The following is a 15,765-nucleotide window of genomic DNA, read 5'->3' as shown; positions in this document are numbered from 1 at the left end:
GGTGCGCCACTGCTATATAGCAGTGGCGCACCACATACATGGTGCGTCATTAATGTCCATATTAGCTATTACCCTTTTCCTAGTAGTGTCAATTGCTCACTACAAAAGCAAAGAGAACCTAGCAATTAATATCAAATCATGCATCACTCTCTAAAGTAATTGCAAACCAAAAAGGAAAAAAAATACTCTCGAGCATATCCTCAAGAACATTGGCCTCGCTCGTGGTCTCGTCCGGATCCAAGCCATCCTCGGAAACCGGAGGTGAAAAGGGTGGTGGCATGGCAGCAGGAGACCGTGTAGTAGTAGTCGGCACTGCGCGAGGTCGAAGGGGAAGCGTCGGGAAGGTCATTGTCTCATTCTTCTTCACCGCCCCTGTCGTTTTGTCCTTCGCCTTAGCCGACGTTGCCGTTTATCAGCCGGCTCGAGAAAGGGTGATAGGTAGGTTGTGGTTGTGTGAGTGACAATAGTCATCAACGACGAACCTTTGTCGATGAAGTTTATCCCTTGTTGTCATCGTTTCGGTGTTGTGGCACCAAATTCTTCGTCGGTGATAGGTCTCCGGCACCGGCGGGGGTGGCCCAGGGTGCAACGGGGGAGTGTCTTTATGTTCCGCCGGTCATCGGGCCCGAGGACGACCAGTGTCGCGGCAAGGGGCGGCAGCGTCGGGGTTGGGCAGGAAAGCTGCGGCCGAGAGGGAGGGTGCGGAACTTTTCTTGAGAACGCCTACAGCTAGACTAAAACTAGGAGACTGTGGGATTTTTTTGGAGGGGGGAAGATTTAAGAAAATTTTAATTTTAGGGATCTGCTAGCAACCGCTCTTGTAGTAGTTTATTGGTTGAGCTGGGCGATTAGTTTTTTTTGGGACCATGAGGTGTTACGGTCCCCATAGCAGTTGCCATCAACTCGCATCACCTTTTGCACAAAAGTTTTGCTCGTATCTCAAAAGGCAACATAGTCAACGAGACAAAACAAAAGGTTAACAAAACATCACGTACATAGTCTTTCACATAATTATTGAGAACACACATTTTGGTTGCACAAGCATGCACATAGTTCAACATGACACCGAGATGTCAAAATGTGAGACCTGATCCTCTCAGCTTCTCCACAACAATGGCATCCAGCTTCTTTGACATCTCTTCCGCCAAGTGGTTTGCCCAGTCACCGACCTTCCCGGCCCTAAAGTAGGAAGAGTTCTCCATTGGCACCCCACCAATCCTATCAGTTACTCCCGATGAGTTGACCGGCATGCTCCTGAGCTTATCGAAGCTACACAGGTGCACAACACCCTCTACAACTCCACATCTCACCTCCTCCTCGGTGAAGGGGACACCGAGGAACTTGGCGAGCATCTTGACGTGCTTGACCGGTTCGGCCATCATCTCCTCATACTTCAAGAAAAGAACTTTGTCACTCTCTGCTATGCTTTTCTTCCAGAACTCAAGGTTGTGCTTCCAGATAGGCCCATACGGGGATAGCCCCTCGGAAAACGAATCAAATGCTCTATCAATGGTGTACTCCGTGTGTACCTTGCCGATAAACTGCCATAGGGACACGAACACATCCTTGGGATCGCGGAACAGGTACACAACACGGCAACCGAGCTTGGACACGCACGGAGGCAGCAGTGTGATCGGCATGTGGGTGGCGAGGAGCCTCGGAGAGGCGAGCTTCTCAAGGTCGGCGATAGGGTGGAGCTGGCGGTAGGGCATCTCGAGGAATGGCACGAGATCCTGAGGGTGGCGGGTGAGCAACGGGTGGGTGTCACTGGTGGCGGCATGGTCGAAGCGGTTTGTAACGGTGAAGGCAAGGGCCTTGAGCCAGGTGGTGCCGCACTTCGGGAACGTGGCGAGGAGGGTGTCGTCGGGGCGAGCCTTGAAGTGCTCTTGCACCATTGACGCTTTGCATGGCCCGGGGTCGCAGCCAGCAGCCTTGATACATGACATAGACTCCTCGCGCCTCCGCAACAAGGCTCTCTCCTCCTTCCTCCGTGCCGCCGCTGCGGTTGCTCTCGCTTTGAGCTTCTTCGGCCATGGCGATTTTTCGAGCTAAGTTGGGGTTGGTGATTGCTTGGTTATGACTTATAAACAGGTCGAGGCATCCAGATCAATGATTGGTATTTCTAAGAGGCCATATACAAAGGAAAAACGTTAAACTAACTTGGCTGCCCTGGTATTGAATTCTAGGCATGGACCACGAGCTCTACTAGTTAATATGTAAACACATGGCGACACACAGCTGAGCTGTACAGGACTAATTTGGGCGCCACCTAACCCAAGTTAGAAAATATATTATTTGAGGCACAGACTTGATACTCAGTTTAAATCATGCATGTGCATGTGTCAGCTAAACAACAAAACTGATAGAAGCGCAGCACCAACCTCTTTTTTCTGTATGGTTACCGTCAGTCAAACTAGGCATCAGTTTTGTCATCCAAGTGTATCTGTTAACATGATAATCTTTATCTAATATTAAAAAACGGAGACTTTCATGGTTCTTCATATGTCATTTTTTTATAACTGTTAATTTTATGTAAACCATAATTGATGGTTGAGATTTAAAAGCAGATATACATCATTCAGACTAAAAAATGCATAGCAAGATAGCACACACAAATAAGGCAGCCGACACGCTCGGCGGCCAGCACGTGGCCACGACACGCACGGCCGGCGACCAGCACACGTGGGAGACAACCAGCACATGGCCGTGGAACGCATGCCCAGCAGCCAGTAGACCAAGGCGATGGTGGAGTCGCAGTTGCAGGGCTATGGTTGCCGCGCACAGGCCCATCTCGCCGAAGTCGGAGCAGGCGCCGTCACCGCGGAGCTCGTCACCGAGATGGCTGCACGGACGACGTGTTCACGCCGGAGCATCCTAGCATGCTGGATGGTGCGAGCACGGTGGCTCTCGTCCGTACCCATCTGCGACACAGACGCGACACACACACACGAGCAAATCATGCACGTATACACGCAGCAGCAACATACGTGGGCGCCGGAACTCCTGTCCCTCGGGGCGGAGCGGCAGCAGCGCTCGTGGATGGCACCCGCGGCAGCAGCGGCCAGCATGCGCGGCTGCGGCCGGCTGTTCACGCCGTTGCCAGTGCAACGCACGGCACACCGGCCAGCACGCGGTGGCAGCCCGCTTGCTAGCTAGCACGCATGCATGCGACGGCTAGCTAGCTAGCACGCCATGGCCAGCAGCTTGCTTGGTCGTATGCCCGCGACAGCCAGCGGCTAGCACGAACGCCAGGAGCTACGCCTGCCAGGTCGGGAGCATCTGCGGCAGGGCGAGCAGGGTGCAGGTCGGGAGGCGGGGCGAGCAGGGTGCAGCCTGTTTGGCGAGATCCGCAGGTCGTCAGCCGAAGATGGCGGGCCGACTGGTGGTGCCGTGGGGCGAGGTTTCGGCGGTGTCCTGGTGGCGTCGGCTGCTCCGCGTCGGCAGGGATTGAGAGAAAAGGGATAAAGCGTCACTGAAGGTGGGGTTGGATGTGTTCTATGCCATCTCAACAAATCTAAGCTGTCATCATTATTTTTTTTGACGCGTCTAGGTAGCGCCTGGGCGCCTGGGAAGGTTACCGAGCGGCTGACCAAAAAGGTAACACTTGGTCCCCTCCACTGCCAAAAAAGGAAGGTCAGCAATTCCTCTCCCCCGCGCAAAAAAGGAGCTACCAACCGCCGGCCCCGCGCGCGACAGCTGGCCCTGGGGATCACGTGCACCCGTCCTTCCGTCCCTCCCCACCCCACACCATCTGCTTCTCCCCCACGAAAGGAGAAGAAATCCCCAAGGGGAAAAGCTCCATCGGCAGAAAAAGCCATGGCGGCTCCAAAAAATTAACAAGAGAGGGAGAGAGGGGAGAACAAAGGAACCATCGAAAGCTGTAAGAAAAGGAGGAGACAAAGATTGAACAACTTACCAGGAGGATAGAAAAACCAGGTGAGACATCTGCCTCCTTCTGATTTGCTTCTTCTTCCAATTCATCTTCACATGAACTGGCTAATTGCCCCTTTTAGCTGGTTACCTTGAACGAGCAATTCATGGAGAGAGTTGGGGAAGACTGGACAACACAAGGATTGCGTGGGGGGTGTTTGCACAGAATATGTGCAAATCAGTATGCTAGTTGGTGCAACTAAACAAGTTACAGAAGCCAACTGTATCCACACTCTATGCATTAAAAACTAGACTAAAAAACAAGAAAATTTGGTTGCGGGGGGAGTTGCACCAGATTAGGTGCAGCTTTATGTTGCTTTCGTGCATCTATATCAATTACAGCACCAGCACCTGTAGCCATAAAACATGTGCAAAGAAGTGTGCACACAAACATTTACTAATACATATCCATACATAAAAAGTTTTTCAAAAGTAAATAGTTCTGAGTTCAAACACTCCAATAAGAAAAACACAAATGAGGAAAACAAAAACTGTTCGGGTCAATACCTATACAAATATCTTTCAAATATAATTGCCAAACAATTGATGTAGTCATCATCTTTTGAAGTACGTTTCGAAGTATCAGCAGACCTGGCCTATTATGTTCAATTTGTAGTGATCTGCCATGTCATTTCCCCTCCTATGAGACCTGCACAATGTACATGGAAAAAAATCCTGAGAAAATCAAAATTGTGCAAGTTTTATGGTACTTTGTGCAACTTGAGTGCATCCTGTATGCAACTAGCATCCCTACTCTATGCAAAAACTGGTGAGTTGGGTGTTGGAAGTAAGGTTTCCCTGCCAAATATGACTATAGACACCTGACTGCCTGCCACACAGGGGGTATCTGCAAAAAGCTCCAAAAAAAGTTATTGTGACCAACCTAAAGTGACCAAGTGTGCAACTATGATGTGACTATATGCAACTATCATGGAGCTATCTGCAAATACCATACCCCTGTGCTTAGTGTGCAACTACCATATATCTCTGGTGACAACCTAAGCATAGCAATTGTGCAACTACCATATGTCTCCGTGCAACTATCAAATGTCTACACACCATTTCATAAATCATTTGTCGGCAAACCTAGGAAAAAGCATGTGTGCAAACAAATATAAAACATTTGATTAGAATGACAACTCACTTGAAGCTTGCCAAACACACTGGGAGATATCATGTCTTTCTTTATAATCTTCCTGATAAGATTCTTATCGAAAGCATTAGCTCGGACATCACATACACTTACTCTCACATCAAGATTGAGCGCATCGAGATAAAGGATCTGTCACACAAGGATCATCAAAAAACAAAAAACAAAAAGAACATGTTAGCAAACATGCAAGAAATGGGAAAATAAAAAAACCAACAGCAAGGTGGTTTTTGTGCAACTGGATAAGTAATGGGTGCCAACTCAAATACAGCATGAGCCATCTGACAACAAAAACTTGGTAGTTCTCTAAATAAACTGCACCAATACAACAAGAAAGCAACATAAAAAGTATGGACTCCATAAAAACTATGGACATCTGAACAATGTACACAAGAGGGAACATAAGAAAAATATAATAGGATTTACATGATGGACACGATTCAGGTAAATATATAACTTCAAGTAAAGAAACTGCCATCATCAAAAGAATAAGGTGCCACCTAATACAAACATTTTCATCTGCCAGGAAAAAGCAAAAAAAAGTAAAGAGCTGCCAACTACTACCAATTAAATGTGCAAAAGCAAGGCTAGAAGTTGCCAACTACTATTCATTACATATGCAACTGTTATTATTTTCATGGGAAAAAGAAGATGACCCAGCATAAATGATGCCAACTACATTCATTTTTAGATAAAATAAACTTCCATAAAAATTACTGCCAACAACATAAATGATGCCAGCTACATTCATTTTTCATGTGCATCAACAAAAAGGGGTGAGAACTACCATCTACTACCAATTTAATATTCTACTGGGAACATTTACAAAAGAAAAAAATGTATATGAATTATACCTCAGCAGCTGCTGTGGAGGATGAACCACCTACATCAGTTGCTGCGCCTTTCGCTTTGCATCTTTGACGTTTTATAATTCGGTACTAGTCACCACCCTCTGCCTACAAGCATGACACACAAGAAAAAAACAGGACAGCAAAAATTAGTGAGAAAATGAATAAACATCATTACAAATGTTAGTGCCTAGTTCTCATACTGAGGGAAAACACCTGTGTAGGCTAACCTAGATTCTTACCTCAGCTTCATCAAACTCATCCCCACCGCCGGAACTGCGAGAGATCCGCTGCGCAGCCCTTCTCCGTTTCCGCCGATTAGGCTGCACGACATTCCCCTCCATGTGACAAAAAACAATAGAACCAATTACTAAAAAAATGAACACAAGTGCATAACACAAAACATGCTTCCTCAAAAAAGTCTTCCTAAAAACAATAACATCACCAATTACCCCTCTTTTGCTTCTACCGGTTTCTCCTTCTGCATCCATTTTCACTGCAAAAACAGGTTATGCACAAAGAGCCAAAACATTCTGGTTGCACATATCATTTCTTTCAGTTGCACACTAAAGAGCATGTAGTTGCACACACTCACAAAGGCCCAAAAAAAGACAAAAAGGCAAAATGAGCCAACTGCATATTGTTTTGGTGCAACTCACACATATACACATGCCAACTGAATACAACTCAAATCGCGATTAAAGCAAAAAAGGACAAAAACACCAGAATCAACAAAGTGGATAAAAACCGCATCTAAAAGTGGATCAACCACTGTCGCAAAAAATGAGCGTACATAAAAAATGTGCGTACATAGTCAAACAACTAGTTGCACATATCAGTCCTTTTAATTGGCAAAACTGAAATAAGCCTATAGTTGCACATACTCACAGGGACAAAAGGGAGAAAAAGAGGTGCGCCAACTACATATTATTTTCATGCAACTCATAGAACTACACATGCCAACTGAAAAAAACATATAAGTTGCACATACTCACAGGGACAGAAGTGGGAAAAAGAGGTGCGCCAACTACATATTATTTTTGTGCAACTCATAGGACTACACATGCCAACTGAAAAAAACCTATAAGTTGCACATACTCACAGGGACAAAAGGGGGAAAAAGAGGTGCGCCAACTACATATTATTTTCGTGCAACTCATAGAACTACACATGCCAACTGAAAAAAAACTATAAGTTGCACATACTCACAGGGACAAAAGGGGGAAAAAGAGGTGCACCAACTACATATTATTTTCGTGCAACTCATAGAACAACACATGCCAACTGAAAAAAACATATAAGTTGCACATACTCACAGGGACAAACGGGTACGCCAACTGCATCTTATTTTGGTGCAACTCATTCATATACGCATGCCAACTGGATGCGCCTCGATGGCAATTATGCAGAAAAAATGCCAATGACCCCGAAATCGACAATGTGGATATACCACATCTACCAATTTATCGAACAAATCAAAGTGGGATCAAAAATGCACATATAGGGTTTGGGGTGAAAACGTCAAATCAACCTGTTTCGCCGAATCAAACTGACCAAAAACAGCACTGGATCCTCCCCTGTACCTACGTGATGAAGATGCGCCTGTCTGAGACGAGATCTAAGCTACAAACAACCGGAGGAAAAGTCACCGAGACAAAACTGTAGAACAAAATCATGGCAACCTACTGGGAACTACTAATCACCGCGCTATAGACACTACCTCCCCGCTGACAAGCATCAACAACCCCCGAGCATCCCCTAGGACGGAAAACGACAAGGGGGGAGATTGACGGAGGGCGAAGACCGTACCTGCCGGTGACGAGCAGCGGATGCAGCACGCCCCCTACACGGCCGAAATCCTCTGGGTCGAGGGTAGCGGCGCTCGACGGCGGAGAGGCGTCTGACCATGGCAGAAGATGAGCCGCGACGGCATCGGAGGTTGGAGACTGCTTCCTGTGGCGACTCATGGTGGTGGGAAATACATGATGCCTGCTGGGGTGGCGGTGGGCAGCCGCGACGGGAGCTCGGCGACGGCGAGTTGGAGTCGTCGAGGGGCGGCGCGAGGGAGGACGCGGGGTGCGCTGCGGCGGTGGTTAGTGGAGGAGAATGGTCGTGGGGCTCGGGACTGGATCAGATTTGTTTTTCCTTTTTTTTTCTCCAGCGGAGAGATGGACCGAGCGATGAGGTTGTCGTGGGCTGTCGCGTAGCGCGGCCGCTCGATCTCCCCAAATAGTGCGCGTGCACTATTAAGATTTCAGGTTTTTTTTGTCCATCCAGACGACATATGGTAGGAGGACGATGCTCCAAATGATATTTTTTTTAATAGTTGTGAATGTTTTTCTGATGTGTTTGCAACTTGGCATGAGAGGTGTCCGATTTATGCAGGTAGTTATTTTGGTCTAAATATTGACAAAGGATGACGCTTCCTCATTTGAAGAGGCTAAATTCTTTACCGTTGATAAGTTTCTGCATTTCGATGAATATCTGAGAAAAAAATCAAGGGTCTTTAATGAATTAATTTTGCCCACGAGAGGTTGTCTTGACATTGGACGTTCATCATGTCCCTCTTGCACAAACGCGGTTCATTGACATGTGTGCTCTTGACATCCTTAGATTGACAATATTTGGCTGCGCTGTGATCGGCTAAACATATAGTTCGTTGATTAGGGTGGAAAAGAGGATAAGTGGCCTCAAATAGAGGCTTAGAGCATCTCTAGCAGAAGATGGAGGTGTGGCGCCGCGAAGCCGACGCGCAAGACTCCGTGTTCATCGACTCACCTCCTCCGACGACGACGAGTGATCGCCGCCATGCCGCCGCATTGCCGCTGAACCCAGAGGGTTCCAGTGAGCCTCATTTTTGGCATTTAAGGTTAGGGTTAGGCCGACGCTTCGACAAATCTAGCCTATGTAAATCGATTAACTCATATATGAATTGATGATCAACTTCTATCTACTATTGTTTCTTCTTCATCTCACGCGCGAAACCTTTTTCCCAAAGTTTAAAGTTTAATATGCGGTTTCTGTTCTGACGCAACTAAATTCGTCCCTTTTAAGAGGGAAAACGGGAACCGTAAACCCCTTATAAGGGCTAGCCTTATAAGGGGTTTGCTAGAGATGCTCTTATTAGGTTAGGGTTGTTTCATAAAAAAAATCTCCCGTTGCAACGCACGGGCAAGTTTGCTAGTACTACTAATATCAGTCCAACAAACATGGTTTTTAAACAAACAAATATGGATAAAAATGGAACTCTACCAACTGCTCGAACACACACAAGCAAATACTCAATAGCAGTCAACAAAAAGCATTTTTACGAGTTAGCTGCTCTTTGGATAACAAAGTAAATACCCCTCTGTAAACAAACGTCTTATATTTGTTTACAGAGGAAGTACATAACACATCATGAATTCAAGACATTTGTGCAATGTTTTTCGTCTGTGAGCTGAACAACACATACATATTTCAAATTTGGGGAGTGCTTCGGTACAACACCCCACCCCCCCCCCCCCCCCCAAAACATATAATGGACAGGATGGTCATTTCACATTAGGTATAGGAATACCCATCCGACGTCGTACGTATGCGCGCGACGTCGTACGCCCGCCCGCGTATGCCGCACCCGTCGCTGTACGTCGCGCCCGTCGCCGTACGCCCGCCCGCGTATGCCGCACCCGTCGCCGTTGTACGCCCGCACGTCTCAGCATCGATAGTTATGGAAAAAAACGTCACGGGAGCCGCCGACGCCGGCCGTCGTAACCCTAAACCCTAAACGCATCCACGTCGTCTCCATGTCGCCGCCCATCTCCACGTCGCCGCCCATCTCCACGTAGTCGCCGCACGTCTCCACGTCGCCGCCCAAACAGGCCGCCACGCGTGCCCCGGCGCCGTTGCTGCTGCGCCGCGTTCCTTTGCCGTCGCCCAGATGGCCGCCCACCCGTGATCTCGGCCACCATCCTGACGCCGTCGACACCTGCCTCGGCCGGCCAGCAACGTCACGCCGTCAGCGCGTTGGTCATCGGACAAAATGGATCCAGCTGACATCCTCGCCGTCGTGCAAGAGGTTGGTTTGAGACGTCGTTGTGCTTGATGAACTACTTATTTTAGGGATGATGTTACACGATGTTCGATTGATCTTAGAATTTTCTTAAACATGTATAGATAGAGGAGGAGGGCGATTATGATGGCGATGATTACGGCGACGACAACGGAACCTCGTCACTGAATATGGATGAACCTGTTGAGGAGAACTACCTGAGTTTGGATGAATCTTATAGTGGCAATGTAAGTTTGATCAATATTGATAAAAACAATAAATACGATAAACCGCACGGACAATTACAAGTTTTTTTTTTCATCATGCAGCGACATGGCGATAATGATGATGATATGGGTATAGATGATTCATTTGCTGAAAGTGCACTCCGGGTATGTTTTAAAAACAACAGAAAAAGAAATGACATAATAACCGTATGAGCGCTTACATGTATTTTTTAAAAATGTGCACAGATGGACGAGGACGGGGACTTTGTGAGGAATATTGTGGACGATGAAAGTGACAAATCGCACGTTGATGCATCTCATGATGATAGCTCCAGCAAAGTAAGTTTTGAAACTCACATACATTACATATTAAAATAATAACTGACTGACATACATGGTTTCATGCCTTAATTTACAGGGAGATGTAGATGGTCCTAGCGGGAAGGATGAGCATGTTGTTGATGATCTGTTCAATTTTGACATCGGATTTGATGAATATCAGCAAGATTCATTGGACAGGCATTGGAAGGTCATGAGGAAGACGTTCAGGTCACTAGGAGAGGCTTACATTTTCTATAACCAGTATGCTAAGGAGCGTGGTTTCAGCGTAAGAAAGGACTCGCCGAAATTTTCGAAAGGTCCTGAGGGAACTATGCGCTTGAGAAAGTATCTGTGTGCGAAAGCTGGGAAACGACAGGCAAAACTTTGTACAATGGAAGGCAGGACCCGCTGGCTCAGAGCGGAGACTCGTTGCTTCTGCGATGCGCATATAACTTTGAAGCTTGATAAAGAGTGTGACGTTTGGTATGTCAGCAGTTTCAGTGATGATTAGAGTCATGTTCTAGCTAGACCAAATGAAGTCACGTTTCTTCGGTCTCCTAATCAGATAAAAGAATTTCAGAAAGCTGAGATCTTAACTATGGCAGGTGCTGGAATCAGGAAACATATGATTTATGATAATCTCGTCAGTAGGTACGGGTCATATGCAAAGGCTAGTTTTGGGAGGAAGAAGCTTTATAACATGTGTTATAGAGAAAAAATGAAGTTGCTTGCACAAGGTGATGCAGACACTGCCATTGGGATCATGATAACCAGAAGAGAGAGGGATCCAGATTTCTTCTTTGAGCACACCGTCGATGATGAAGGAAGGCTGAAAAACCTATTCTAGTGTGATTCTCAATCACGTCGAGACTATATTAACTACGGTGATGTGACCGTCTTCGACAGCACATACAGGATGAATAGATATGGCATGCCATTTATACCTTTTGTCGGTCTGAACAACCACCGTTGCACCACGGTATTCGGTTGTGCTCTTGTGTCTGACGAGACAGAAGATACATATGTCTGGGTGCTTCAGACGTTTTTGAGGGCTCACTGTCAGAAGAGGCCCAGGTCAGTAATTACTGATGGAGATGCAGCTATGATTAAAGCCATCAGAAAGGTACTTTCGGAGGTTTGGCATCGTCTTTGCTCGTGGCATATTGAGAAGAACATGCAGAAACACCTTCATCATAAGTCTCTAAAGGAGTTCGGGTCTCTACTTTATTATGCCACTTCAAAAAAAGTATTTGAGGAGAGATGGGCAGCGTTTACCGCCAAATGGCAGACGGAGAAAACAAAGACATGGTTACGTAGGATGTACAAGAAGAAAAGGCTTTGGGCTGCATCATATCTGTCTGGTGGGTTTTTCCTAGGTATGCGAAGTAACCAGGGAAGTGAGAGTCTGAATTCATGCCTTCACTTGCATCTAGACTCCGGTATGACTATCGTTGATATGATTGTGCACTATGAGAACTGCATAGTTCGTCTCCGTGAGAACGAGGCGCATGACGATTACACAAACTCACAGACATACCCAGTACCAGTATTGGACGAGTGTAAAGATATTGAGAAATCAGCTGCCCGTGAGTTCACTGCGGCAAACTTTTATATCTTACAGGAAGATATGAAGAAGGCACGGGAGCTTGAGGTCCTTGAGAGACTGAGAGGAGCAGACACTCACAGGTTCATACTGACATGGAAGGAAAATAGGGATATCAGATTCACTGTGGACTACACCCCAGGTAACTCCGAAGAAACCGTGAAGTGCAGTTGCAGAAGTATGGATCGCAAAGGACTTCCTTGCATACATATTCTTCACGTTTTGATTCAGCTATGCTTACGTTAGATACCTAAGTGTTTAGTACTGCGGAGGTTGAGCAAAATTGCAAGGGGTGGACTTCCCATGAAGCGCACTAGCGATCTGTTTGTGTGGGGATGGGCAGGTGCAGGGGAGAGAGCTAGGTACAGCGAGTTGACTATCTTATCTGCCGAAGCAACTCATAAAGCATGCTATAAACCATTTTTATTCGACAAGTTGAAGGCGACTCTGAGGGACATAATAGATAATGATTACACTGAGGATGAGGCTGGTGCGGAGAAAAAGTTTGTGAACGACGATGCATTTGAGCCTAACCAAGATCATGTTCTGGTTTGTGATCCTACAAAAAATTAACACCAAAGGCGCACCAAAACATAATGTTAAAGGCCGCGGTAAGGATGGTCCTGATGTCACTAAAAATGGGCGACCTAAAGCTTTTGATGAGAAAAGCAAACGTCAATGTGGCCAGTGCGGTCTTACGGGTCATTATAGGTCCACGTGCCCTCAAAATCCTAAGTACGATTTTTGTATGTTCATGAAATCTTATTGTTCAAACCAAATTTATTTGTTTATTATGAATTAACACATATCTTACTGTTTTGGTGTGTAGGAACTTTGCTTGAATTCGGGAGTATGGAAGATTGCTTCGCCGTTTGATTGAAGACAGTTTCTTGATGGATTGCTTCTATCTATGAGGTCATTTTTAATTGTTAGATTATGGTATATGAGACTTATTTTACTTTGTTGATGTCAGACTATTTGCTAAGATACCCACATAAGTATTTGTTGATGACAGACTATGTTATGTAAGAAGTATTTTTACTCTGTTTATTTTGATGTGTTCATTATGCACTGTAGTGTCGTCGCTGTTTAATGTTGTTTTTCTACACTGTCGCCGTCGCTTATAACAACATCGTTTTTTAGCTTTTTTTAAAAAAACAGCCCGACAAGTGCGCCGGCCAGTCTGACATTACACAGACCGGACCGACGGCACTGTCCCACAGGGCAGCGACGGACGGCGGTAGCATAGTGAGTAAATCAGAGGAGTACGACTACCTCTGTGGCGCCGGGTATTTAAGCAGGTCGTCGCGCGCTCCGTCGGGCGAGGTGGGACTAAACAAATGCGCTCATGTTCCCGTCGCCCCGCGGGGTACTTGGGCCGTCGTCTGTCCGGATGTAAAGTCTTATTGGGCCGGCCCACGCGGTTACGCGCATCGCTCCCGACACGGCGGCGGCGATGGAACGTTTAGTCCCACCTCGCCTGCCGAACGGCGTGTCGACCGGCTTATATACGGAACGTCGGCATTTCTGTTGAACTTCTCTACTAACTCGACAGTCACTGGGCCGTCTTGGCTGCCTTGTTGGCCCGTTTGCCGATGTGCAAAGGTATTCACCGGGCGGGCATTTTTTTAACATTATATAAACATGGACTGTTTAAGTCACACAAGTAGACGACGGTAGAAGCATTTTTTAACATCTGTTTTATTCAAACAAGTAGACGACGGCAGAAGTATGAATATGAGTAATTGAAAATTATAGACGACGGCATGAAGACAAAATAATAATCCGAATGTCATTCTCAACTTAAATATTCAAACAAGTAGTGTCTTCTTCATCACAAAATATCATAGTCAAAATAAATGAAAACATCATTTGAGCGTACAAAATTTTCTGTTACATAAATTTTGCCGCATTTATTTCTTCTTTGCAAGTCGGGTAACTTTGTCTTTCACATCGTTGAGTGTATTTCCCTCTGAAAAAATAAGCTGCGCAATCATTATGTCCCTCGATTTATCAACTGACCCATGTTACAACTTCATATTAGTCCAATCCGAATTGTATCACATAATGAATTCAATTAAATATAAGCATTTGAAATAAAACCATACCTGTGAAAAACGGCTTGTCCATTTGTCACCATCCCAGTATTGAAAGCATCGAAGGACAAATATTCCACATGAATTGCTGGTCCATACAAACAACGATTCATAAGTTCGCATTTCAGATAAGATATTAAAATAATGTGAAAGTATATACGCACCCATCTTCCTGTTGTGGCATATTATACGTTTTAATAGGCCAGGTAGACACATCCGGATAATTCACAGCACCGCTCGCATTCGCATCACGTATGTCATATCCAAATTGTTTTCTCTGTTCATATGATTGATAGCACGCAAAGGATTTAAGATAGTTAAATTATGAACTGATAGTTTCGATATGCCCATGTAAATTTAAACCGTACCAGCTCCTCAACTTTGTCTTTAACTTCACTGTCAAGTTCGCGTCCCATCAAAGAATCAAGAACCTGAAACTCTTCCTTCGGGCGATGCATGACGACCGAAACCCAGTAGGTATTTCCCTTATTAAGAGGAATATAAGTCTGCATCACAACAAATATACGATGTAATCAACACATATTGTTTTATTATTTAAAACCTGTAAATGCATACATTAAGCCAGTCGAACTTACCTTGTCTTTTTTAAAATACTCATTCGTGCATCTATTCACGGGTCCATTCTTCTTCTCCATAACTCGTTCTCATTTTTTCCTGGCTCGGTGTCTGGTCTAAATTCTAGTAACCAATTGACCAGCCAGGTCGGCATTATATGACGATCGTCACCAACAACTCCCAACAGATACGACGAATAAGAATTGATAACCTAAAAGTAATTTAAAAGATGTATAACAATTCCAATTTACAGTGAACAGTAATATAAAACACAACAATAACTTACATCACCGGTTATCCATTGATGGTTAAGAATCTTACAAGTCCTCTCTGCACTAAGACCTTCGCGCATGCCATCATTGAACATTTCCTTCTTTCTATGTTTTCCTGAATGCTCATAAGCACGGACAAACTTAACAGACGCTTTCACCACATCGTATTCATCACTAGAATTTTTGAAGACTTCTTTCTCGAATAGTTCTGCAGCACATAACTCTAATATGTTACTAAATCAATGATAAGTAGTAAGTTCAGCGCAAAGTCAATTAGAACGGCCTGAAAATTTATAAAACTAACTTGCTTTTGCAGAACGTTTTGCACGCTTAGTCGGTATAGTACGCACATAAGGAGACTTCACAAGGTTTGATACCTTGCGCTTCCGTTTACCAACAACCTCCTCTAGTACCTCATCTTGTCCAATAGAACCAACGGATCCACGTGATGCGATTTCATCTGTTCCTAAAGATGTAACGGATTTCTCATCCGATACCTCAGGAACTTCGATAGGATCATCTTTATCACCCTTGAAACTATCCAAATACTCACGTGTGCAATAATAAGGTATCTTTTCTTCAGAATCATTAAGATCATCTTCATCATCCTCTTGCACATTCTTTTTTGAGTTAAATACACTATGGGTGCCTAAACTTGTCTTGTGCGGTCAGTTTAGTACCTAAAGTTGTAAAATACACGAAAGTGGTGCTC

General features: G+C 45.3%; 2 pseudogenes; one reads left to right on the top strand and one right to left on the bottom strand.

Moving 5' to 3' along the window:
- Nucleotides 1–923: 923 nt before the first annotated feature.
- Nucleotides 924–2,089, bottom strand: LOC109775657 (cytosolic sulfotransferase 15-like; annotated as a pseudogene).
- Nucleotides 2,090–9,505: 7,416 nt separating this feature from the next.
- On the top strand, nucleotides 9,506–11,353 carry LOC141020654 (protein FAR1-RELATED SEQUENCE 5-like; annotated as a pseudogene).
- The last annotated feature ends 4,412 nt before the right edge of the window (nucleotides 11,354–15,765 follow it).

Source organism: Aegilops tauschii, chromosome 3, assembly GCF_002575655.3.
Source record: "Aegilops tauschii subsp. strangulata cultivar AL8/78 chromosome 3, Aet v6.0, whole genome shotgun sequence".
Taxonomy (NCBI): domain Eukaryota; kingdom Viridiplantae; phylum Streptophyta; class Magnoliopsida; order Poales; family Poaceae; genus Aegilops; species Aegilops tauschii.
This window is presented reverse-complemented; position numbering and strand designations above follow the sequence as displayed.